The following is a 12,002-nucleotide window of genomic DNA, read 5'->3' on the forward strand; positions in this document are numbered from 1 at the left end:
TCAGGCCAGTTAGCTGTTTGACAGCAAGCGATGTCATTACCTGGTACTGGATCAGCTGGGTAGTGTGTTGACAGACGGCCTTGCACATACTGTGGCCCAATTTACTGGACTTCATGTAAGCTGTAGCCCTCACCACGTCACTCTTTCTGAGCTGTTGTGCGCTAGGCCCTTGGATCAGCAACCATCTCCAACATTCCCCCTTTAATCTCTGCTCTCGCAGCTGGCTCAAAGAATGTGCCCTTGGCACCCATGTCATGCCAAGCCTGCTGCTTGCACATCATATAAACTTAATATCCACCTCAATCCAATTGCTGGGCAGTAAAAAATGCAACGATTGCATTTAAATTGACACTAGTGCCCACGTACAATATTTACAATGAGCTTTTGGCTCTTGTCAACCCCTATTGGACACAATGTTTGAAAATTACGAGGGTTGTTTTTTAAGTAAGGGCCGTTCGCGCGTATAGTCCCGTAGTTCGTGTGGATGCCGCAACAAGCCACCGCGCCACTTGCCAGCAACCTTCCCCTTCACACTGATGCAAGTTGCAGCTCTGTAGCTGATGTGTACGCATCGCTGTGCTACTTTATAATGTTTATGATTATTGAATCGCCCGCCACGTGTGAGATACGGTCAGTGATATATTTTTGACTGCGAGAAGCCTATCAGCTGCAGAAATTCATCGTCAGTTAACAGAAGTTTATGGTTAGAATGCAACGAGTGAAGGTAAAGTGCGTCAATGGGTTAGAGAGTTTAAAAATGGTCGTCAAAACGTCCATGACAAAGAACACTCAGGCCGGCCCTCTGTGATCACTGATTATTTGGTGGCTGCAGTCGAAACAAAGATTCGTGAGGACAGAAGATTCACAATTTCCACAAATTTCAAGATCGGTTTTGTACAAAATTGTGTCTGAAAACCTAAACTTTAAGAAACTGTGTTCTCGGTGGGTACCCAGACTCCTCACAGAGGACCACAAAGGGAAGAGATTTGCCACTTCATTGGTCTTTTTGATTCGTTACGAGGAAGAAGGGGATAACATGTTGAGTCAAATTGTCACTGGAAATGAAACATGGGTATCCCATACCACTCCTGAAAGCAAGCGACAATTGATGGAATGGCGACACACAACCTCACCCGTCAAGGTCAAAGCCAAACAGACGCTGTCAAAGGGCAAGATTATGGAAACTGTGTTCTGGGACTGGCGCAGTGTTCTGCTAGTGGACTTTATGCCATGAGGAACGACAATCAACTCAGATGTCTACTGTGCAACTCTAAAGAAGCTCTGCAGAGCAATTCAAAACAAAAGGCGCGGCATGCTGACAAAAGGAGTTTTGCTCCTGCATGATAACGCTAGGCCTCACACCTCTCAAAAGACTCAGGAGTTCATTGATTATTTTGGCTGGGAAGTTTTGGACCATGCACCATACAGCCCCGACCTTGCTCCTAGCGATTTTCACCTTTTCCGGTACCTGAAACACCATCTTGTTGGGCAGCGCTTCAATGACGACGATGAAGTGAAAGCGGCCGTGAACTCTTGGCTGTCGGAGCAGGCGGCTGAATTCTTGAAGAGGGAATTAAAAACTTAGTTGTACTGTATGAAAGTGCTTAAATAAACAAGGCAACTATGTAGAAAAATAGGTAAAAGTGTGTAGAATCAGAAAATAAAAGTTTTTTTTCAAAAGTATTTGTATATATTTTTTTAAAAAATAAAAATGGCCCTTACTTAAAAAAAACAACCCTCGTAGAATTCCTGTGGCACTAGGGTTTGATTAAAACAAATGAAGAATGAGCTGCTGTCTCTCATCCACAGGCCTTATGGGATTTGTAGTAAAATGTTAGTGGTTAGACATCAGTTGCTACTCTAGCTACCAATATTCCAAGTCAGTCCACCTCGTGCACCTTGTCTTCAGTCATGCACATAAATATTAGTTAAGTTCCCCCAAATTATCACAACTGAATAGAGACCCCCAGCTCCTATGCAGGCTGAATAAGCAAATGTAATTTCCCTTACTCTCCGTAAATCATCCTCCTCATGTTCACTGCACCTTGCACTGGCTCCTTCATCTCTGGGTTCCATCCTGTAATATACTTATCACACTATAAACCTTTAGCGTGACTCTTCATTCACTTCATACACTTTATATTTCTTGATTTCCCCTCTGGTGGAAAACCTGCTGCCACTTTCTCTCATATATAGACATGTGCCAAAATCCTCAAAAGACCTCAAACACTCCATAACATGGACACAACACCACTCTCCTCCTCACCCAATACTTAAATCATCATACCTCACAGATGTCTCAAAATGCTCATTCCATTAAACATTTTGACCACGTTTCCTCACCTCTTACAATGACTGACAACAGTCTCACATCATTCTCAACACTAATTAATACATCATCTTGTGCAACTTGTACACTTCTCAATTTATTATGCATCATGTATACTACCACCACAATATCCTTTCATCACTCAAGACTAGAACTTGGTGACAACTCAGTTTCACCACCTATGTGGCCAGCAGACATGCAAATCAATCAAAATGCTCTTGAAAACACATCACCTAGCTCAACAGGAAGAATGTACGCTTTGCCCCTAGGGGCAAGTGAAATGCACCTCACGAATTCCAAGCAAATAAAACCCAAGAAGTCCAGTCATGTCTCTTCGGTTTTCAAGACAATTTTTGTACGGTCTCAACTGTTCCTACAAGGGACAAAGCTGTGATTTTTTTATCGACAATGCACAGCACAAATTAAGTAGATCAAGAGACTAAGAAATCGAGAGTGAATTTCAACTACAGTGATACCAAAGGAGGAGTAGACACTGTAGGTCAAATGTGTTCATCCTACAGTACTTCCAGGATAACGTGACAATGGCCACTTTTGCTTTCCTACAGACATCTAGATATTGCTGGAATAAATGCAAGCATTATTTTCAAATTCAACAATCATGATGATAAAGAAAGAAGACGAATTTTTTTGAAACATCTTGCTCTGGACCTAATGGAAGAACATTTGAATCAACGAGCGTTACTTGAGACACTTCCCAAGGATATTCACGCCTTCTTGACCAAGTATAGGCATGAAAAAGAGAAAACCAAGGAGCCAAAAAAAACCTGGAATTTGTTACATATGTGGCAGGCATAAAAACAACAGAACCAAAACAGTATGTATGAAATGCAAGAAAAATGTATGCAAGAAACATAGTGTCATAGATACAAAATGTGTGCAATGTGAAAGTGAGCTGCAGATGGAAGTTGACTAATTTATTCACAATCATAAACAGGAGTGGGAGTTTATGAATGCTCCATTTCATAATGTGTTCCCTTGTTACTTTCTTTTCACCTGAATCAGTGCAATTAAGTGATATAATTAAAAGAGTCATGAAGGCAATAAAGAATATCGGCTTTTTGTAAATTACAATGACAATAATAGACAATTTTGAAGGCAACAAATAAACAAAAGATAATTTTTATAGAGCCATGTAATGTTATGTTATGTTTACTCCAATAAAATATAACTGGTGATTATATAAAGATTATTTTTCCTTAGGTTGAAAATGTAATACTAATTGCGGTGTAAAAGCCACAATGTGCCCGCTCATGGAAGTATGAAAAGCATGTCCACTGAAGAGTGAATGGACTATGACAGCAGATGACCAACACCAGTGCCTCTACTAATAGCATGACATCATCTGCAGTGTCTCTCCCAGGCTCCTGACAATACTGGTTGGACCATAGGTGATTGAAAAACCATGGCGTGGTCAGACGAGTCCTGATTTGAGTTGATAAGAGGGGATGGTAGACTTCTAATGTGGTGCAGATCCCATGACGTCATGGAATCAGGTTGTCAACAAGACACTGTGCAAGCTTGTGGAGGCTCCATAATCGTGTGGGCCGGTTTTCCTAGGAATAGAATGGTTCTTCTTGTCCAACTGAACCGATCATTGATTGGAAATGGTTATGTTCAGCTACTTGGAGACCATTTGCAGCCATTAGTGGACTTCATGTCTCTGAACATGTCACTATAGGCCACAATTGTCATGATTAGTTTGAAGAACATTCTGGGCATTTGAAGCAAACAATTTGCCCACCCAGATCACTGGCAGCAGTACCAGCAATCATTTATGTGACATAACTGAGAGGTCAGTTTGTGCACAAAATCCTGCATCAGCAATACTTTTGCAATTTTGGATGGCTATAGAGGCAACATGGCTCAATATTTCTGCACGGGCTTCCAACGACTTCTTGAGCCCATGCCACATCGAGTCGCTACACAATGCCACCCAAAAGGAGGTCCAACATGATATTAGGAGGTATCCCATGATTTTTGTGATCTCAGTGTACATCTAGATTTTACAGCCAGTCTCTCCCTTAAATCAAATATCAAATCGGAACCATGTAACTTTTGAACAGGAACAAACATGACCCTGTTTTCACATAGTCAAACTAATATTTCTCTTAAAGTATCTGACATATCAGAATTGTGAATTTTTTTTAATAAGAATCAAACATTTCACACAGTTCAACATCATTTACTACTTTACAACTAAGCTGTTCCCATTTACTTTAAAGCTGTTTACAAAATTCATTCAGGTTGCGGCAGGGCAGGGTTTGAGCTTCTGTGTGCAGTCTGCAAATTAGAATTCACCTACCTCAGAATGGCATCTGCCCGATGTCCCTCCACTCAGCAATGTAGATACTTACAAGGTGATGTCAAAGCAGCATTGACAAAAATACCATCTAACACCTACAATTACTAAGGCCGCACAACTCTAGTAATGAAATAAAGTCCTGCAGAAAAACTGTAATTAAAAAACTTATCGGGCGGTAAGAAAATGGATCAGCTTCTGGAAAATAATGTCCAAAATTTCCACACAAAAAGATTTATTTTGTCCATCTAGCCAAAGAAATGGTACTATTCAGTCCACAGTTAAACTATTGGCTATTTTCTTCACATTCACAATTTGTATACTCATTTCACATGTGCAGCAGCCAGAAATCTGTACAAACCTGACCCGAATTAAACAACGTTATCACAGTCATTAATTTCACTACTAACATGAGTTATTACATTCGGTCCTTCTTGTGGATTTCTCAAGAAAGAAACTGCTCACCAAAAAATGCTCATTGGTTGAATACTGCAACATTGCCATGCGAATGCTACGAAGACCAAATTTTCACACACGAATATCATTCCAACAACACAGTTCTAAAACGTCCAAGCTTCACAAAACTGTCCGTAACTACATCAGCGTTAGTCACACATGTATCAAATGTGAGGAACTCAAAATTCCTTCATTTTACACATAGTGAGAAACATCACGTTTAACATGTCTTTTTGCGACCGAAGCTGGCGAGTGACTACTTTCTTGTGGCCTCACTCCCACTATAACTATCAGGTAACAAGCAGGAACCTCCTCAATTCTGATTGGCAAACCATACTCGCTGCCAATCAGAATGCTTGCTCATGATCATACTTGCGCTAAAACTGGCCTGCACCAATCCTTACACACTGATGCATCTACGTCATTCTGACATACAAATACTAAAGTAATGATTAATAAATGAAAACGAAAAGGCAATATATCTGGAAATATTCTTTAGATACAGATAATACTCCAGCTGACTTTCTTGCTGCTCTGTTACAATAGCAGTCGCACCTAGACATACGTCATCAGAAAAGTGGGTAACTTCCCTAGTAACATTTTCCCACAACAGGCTTGTGTAACTCTTGCAGGTTACTTAATACGGTATATAATGCAACATTACAATTTCATGAATGTCCCACGTACACACTCTCATTCACCCACATTTACTCCCACAACAATATTAGACACAAATAATAATTTTGTCTGATTTTTATATTACAAAAACGAAAAACAATTAAAGTTTTAATATGAAAATCTCAATCAATTAATTCTGCACACTAAGAGTTCTGTTTATGTTTTTTAGGTAATACCAAATGATAAACTATTACATTTCCAAATTGAATTTAGCTCCCTAAGTGTCAGTTTTTGACTTTTTTAGTAATTTTTTTCTATTTCTGTAACTATGATAGATATAAAGCTAAAATTTGGAAACAATATTCTCCTGAATGTCAAAAGGTAGTGTACCAATTTTGAAAATGATTGAATAATATTTATTATCATTTATTGAGGTTCTTATAGGTGATGAATGTACATGTCCAGTAAGAGACATTGGATAGCTTTCCCATGGCAGATAGTGACAGATGTGTGTGTGTCTCCTGGTTAGGCTGGCAGATGTCAGCCCCCGAAGTTACACGCAGCTAGCTATCCTGAAACAAACATTTGCTCGGAACAACTTGCAATGCTGCAAGGTACACCTCCCAGCAGTCAAGCTGCAGTTGTTCACAAAGTCTACATAATCTTTCCTAAACAGCTTCCTTACATACATAGCTCTTGAACAGTTACCTGCACTTAATGTCAATAACTCATGTGCTTTTCACAACTCAAAAGCAATGATTTCACTTTCCACAGAAAAATTCATGTTTCAAAACAATAAAATGTTATCTCTCTTCATCATAGTCATATACTTCACTCAAAACATAAACTTCTGCATAATTGTAAAATGAATTAATTGTATCAGTATCAACATTGGCTACATCAGGCAACCAACATTTTCACCATTACTAGCGTTTTTCTCCATTTCCAAACCAAATTCCACTAGAGTATTTAATTGTTTGTCCTGATTCAACAGTCACTTATAATTTACTGATTTCTGATTTGATTTCTGCAAGTTGAACACTATTGTACTGATGTTACTTTTAGCTTGTTATAGGACTCTGTAGTACTGACAGGCAGCTCATTTTTTTTATTTTTTGTTATTTGATTTCAAAATTTTGCTATTTTTTCCACTATTCGACTACTCAGTTCACTTTTTGGCTTGTCAATTTTCTTATTATTTTTCATTATTTGACTGCCTCTTCAAATGCATCCAGCTGTAGACAGCATGATGTTTCATTTATTGAATTAATTTCATAATGTGATATGTAGATCTTCTGTTGATAAAGTAATGCGTGATTAATGTGTGATTCATACTTGGGGCAGGAATGACAATTACAAAGGCTACACTCTCATATTTTTTAATGTTTCTTTCTGTAGTGAGTCTGTATGTAGTTACTGATTGCAGCTGTCAGGCCATGGCCGAGGTGGTTTTGTTAGAATGTTATTTGATTTTGTAAAAGGCTGAAGGTTTATATAGGGAAAACCCACGTAGAGACATACAGTCATTGTATGTTAAATGCTTGAGGAGCACAGGGTCCTGAACCATGCAACACAATTTTTCATTTTCATTTACTTTACTGCATCTTTCTTCTTATACCTTTTCAGTCTGTCAGATACATCTCTTACTTTCATTGCTATCCACACTCCATTATTTTATAGTCATGAATTAATTATGTTGCATTGATAGCATATGGAGAATTTACAAACATTATGGTGAAGCAATGAAAGTGAATCTTTAGCTTTTGAAGTTAATTCCACATCTGTATTTACAAAAGTAAGAAATACTTTTGTACTGTGATAATGTTTTGTATGGTTTGTTACTAACTTTTTCTGTTTTGTTTGTGTAGCATTTCCATAAATATTATGCTCTCTCTTATGAAAGTGCAGTTATCACAAAATCATTTAATGAGAAAACAAGGAGGGTCAGATTTGTTGTTTCTAAAGTCACATCATAGTTGTAGAATCAATGGATAGTGTTCATTCTTCTGGTAGAATTTAAGTGTGACTAAATGTTATGTTGAAGACAGAGAATTGCATGGAATCCTGTTATGCAGAACAGCTACTAATTATCCTATTTGTACTTTGAAACAGTGGTAAACAATTGCAGGGAAGTTTTGTGTAAAGTGAAACCATTTAAAGTAGAAAAAACCTTGATGGAAGTAATGTTTGCTCTTCTCCCGATCAGGATAAAATAATATTGCATAAGTGCTGTTAATGATATTGGGAATGATTTGCCCATAGTGAAGTTTTGATGAGGTTGATACTGGTGTACCATTTTCATGATGCTGCAGTTAGGTGTGAAGTAACTATGAGTTTGTTTGTCGGAAAATCACGCTATGGAGTATGCACGCACGAGGATTCTGGTACAGACGTCGAGATACTGGGACAGCGTTGTTAGAGAGGCCATTGAAATTCGCACCAATGACGACTTCATAAACTGTGACTGTGGCTATAATCTTAGCAAGGCATGGGAACCAGCGATTGGGTTAATCAAGAGTAAATCGAGCAAATGTATAGTTGTGACGACCACGGCGGACAGAGCCATCACACCGACGTCATTTCAGACGCCGTCGCAATCTGTTCCACCGCACGACCGTGGGCGCGGGGCGCGGGGCGCGGACGGCGGAGTGAGCGCGCCGCAGGCAGAGGGTATTTAAATCGGCCGCCGCCGCGACCGAACCCAGTTCCCCCTGAGCAGCCATAGTGTACGGATCTCCGTGCCGGCACGTTCACAGGAGCTCAGTCCGTCAGTTCACCTGATGATGGCGACATGTATGATCGCCGAAATATTGTGCCCGTTGGACACTGTGGACCGGCAGTACACCCGTGGATATTTTGATTATCAAATACACCGGGAGAAACGCAAGAATCACATTATGAATAGTGTTAAAGTGTTGTGAGGAATATGATGGTGAGTTTAAGGTGAAGCATTCTGATTAAATGTAGAGCATTATGTTTATTGAGTCATGTGGCTGTTGTTTACAGGGAAGTATAAATAATCCATGAGAATAACTAATAGTATGATCAGTGACAAGATGAAATGTTATAGTTGGAAGAGAGTTTGAGAAATGAATTGGTGGAACATCACTGGAATGATGTGGGTAACTTTTTATGTCACAGAATAATTTCAATGAAGTAATTATACAATTTTGCGAATTGACATTCTGTTACAGCGTGTGCTGTGAGGTCATGTTTCTCATTTCATTGCAGTCTGTTTTCATATTTTTTTTATATAAAGGGCGAAGAAAAATTCTTGCACTTGGACCTTGCAGTTTGATTTCTCACATATTAGCAATACAAAAATCTCTCTCACAAAATTTCATCCTTCTCATATTTCCAGCAGTAAATAGACATTAAAGATTGGCAATCTGGCAACACTGTAATCACATGTATGGTAACTACCTCTGTCAGCTTATAGGAGTAGTGCTGTGGAGCTGGTGCAGTCAACAGCAGTTTGGGTTAGCATGCTGGAAGTTGAGGGTCCAATTCTGAGTTGAGGTGTGTGGGTTTTTATTTGACAATTTCATTGTGTTACATAATACTGTAGTATGTATAATTTCTTAAGTCATACATATCCAACATTTATATAGCGTAGGGTTTTGTAACAGTGAACATAACAAAAACATGGTCAAACAAGTCAGAAATAGGCAACTGAAAGACAGACCTTTCGTAGAATAGATTAACTACAAAAATGATACCAATTTTGAGATGCTAAAGATGATTACACAGTTAAATAATTCATCTACTAGTCATTTATACTACATGTGCCAGGTCTGCTCATGTGCAGCACATTAGCAACCAGTGACAATAATAATTTTCATATTAATGACTGCACGATGTTGACAAAAGAATATGTTGTCCTCAGAAAAGATGCTCAAAGTGACCCCACTGCATGTCCAAACACTGAGCGACCACTGGATCTCACAGATCTGAACTCTTCACAACATGGCTGCATCCACAGATACAACAGCAGCATGAACACACACTATCAGTTCTTCCAGAGTAGAAAACACATGCTCCATCAAGTGTCCCCAAAAGGAGGAAATCCAAGGGATTTAGGTCAGGTGAACACAGGAGCTATACAACTGTACCTCCCTGTCCGAGCCATTTCCCTGGAAATACCATCACACATTAACTCCATACTGTGGAGGTGCACCATCATGTTGGAACCATAACTTCTGCCGAACATGAAGTGAAACATCTTCCAGTGTGTCAGGCAAGTATTTGAGAGGAATGCATGATACCTTTGCACAGTTAACAGGTCAGGCAACAAGTAGGAACCCAAATTCCTGTCTCTGAATATTCTGACCTGGACGTTGATGCCAAAGCGAACTTCATATACATGATCATGGGTGAAGTGTGGCTTAATGTCACACCAATGGTGGGCATCGTGCATAGTGAAGACACTTTCATGAGTGGAATGCTGCTTCATCCGATTACGTTACAGTGTTATGAAGTCATTGTTAGCTTACTGTTGTTGTCAGAACCATTCAGAGAATTGCATCTGCAGATGGCAGCCTGCAAGATGCAGGCATTTCAGTAAAGTAATAATGATAGGGGTGCAGTACATGCACATGCAACATGGCAATGACTATGCACTGCAAGACACACAGCTGCTTTGCTACGCTCCATATTCTTTGCTAGGTTTCTTGTTGTATGACCACCAGAATAGCTTCCCCCGTATCTAGAGTGTGGGGAATCTGTGGACAGCCTCTGTCACCTGATGGTGGAAGGAGAGAATCTGTCTCCAGAAAGTGAAACTCCAGAGGACGAAACACATTTTTATCTGGATGACATCGGCCAGGATATCTAGCAGCATATTCATGAGCAGCAACACCAGCCCCATTATCAAATGCACCAAGGACCATAAGCATATCCACAAATTCATCATTTGTGTATGCTATACATCTGCCACACTGTTTTATAACAACACAAGAACAAAATATGATATGTGTATGCATGCATATGGAGTCTGTTATGTGCATGTTACTTTGCTAGCAACTAGTCCCTGTCTGGTGAACAGCGCTTTCAGTATAAACATGCCATTAGTCACAGCAGGCTGTTCCACTTACTTACAGCTTTTGTTCTGCGTGATTCATTCCGACACCATTAATTGTGAAGTGTTTGTTTCCCAGTTACACTGTTTCCCTAATGGTAATGGATATGATGTTCCCACATTTTCGGTTATAATAATAACAATAATAATAATAATAATAAAAATAACAACAATAATAGCAATGCATGAGTATACTTAGTAAGCAGCATGCACTTATCAGACTCAATGTTGAAAGGCATAATTAGTGGTTCCATGGTGATAATACATACAAATGGTAACCGAGTTTGGAAATTATTTACAAAGCATGTTGCTATCCCTGCTGGTGATATATGTACCTAACAAAATGTAATGAATCTGAGCATGGCAAGAATAATAGTTGGTAATAATCAATGGGACCATTGGCGTATGATACACAGAACATGGGTTTGAAAACTAGTAGATGCATGGTGTGGAACAATTCATATACATTGCATACAAAAGGTTTCTTTAAAAGCTGACTAATGGGAATGATTATATTTCCACTTCTGCATTTGTAGTATGTAAGTGCAAATGTTTTCTAGAAGATCTACTGTAATCACTGTATGATGATTAAGACACCAGATACCATATCACACTGATATGCTTTGACCCAGAATCAAACCCTAGTTATCCTGCCTGCTAACCCAATATGCAATCCACTGCAGCAATTGCACAGCACCACTCCTCTGCACTGACAGAGGTTGTTATTGTACATGTGATTACAGTGTTACCAGATTGCCAATGTTTAATGTCCATTTACTGCTGGAAAAATTTGCAGGAGAAAATTGTCTGAGAGACATTTTTGTATTTCTTGTATGTGAGGAATCATTCTGTGAAGTCCAAGTGTGAGAATTCTTTTTACTCTGTGTAAGCATTTAAATGCCATTTCTAGGATCAATCATGCATAAGTATGTTTCATTCAATTAACACAATATGTACATATGCAGCACATAGAAACTTTGTGACTGTTTTGATATGTCATTGAAAACATGATTGTTCACTAATCTTATTAAGAAATTATACAAGATGAAAGATGTGGAAATAGTTCTGAAAACAAATGTATGCAACTGGAAAGGGGTTTCAACCAGTTCAGTGCATAACCAATAAAATAATGTTGATTTTTCTTTCTTTATTGTAAGGAATATACTAATCAGTTATTTAATTTTGATACAGTAACTTGCTTG

Source organism: Schistocerca nitens, chromosome 3, assembly GCF_023898315.1.
Source record: "Schistocerca nitens isolate TAMUIC-IGC-003100 chromosome 3, iqSchNite1.1, whole genome shotgun sequence".
Lineage (NCBI taxonomy): Eukaryota > Metazoa > Arthropoda > Insecta > Orthoptera > Acrididae > Schistocerca > Schistocerca nitens.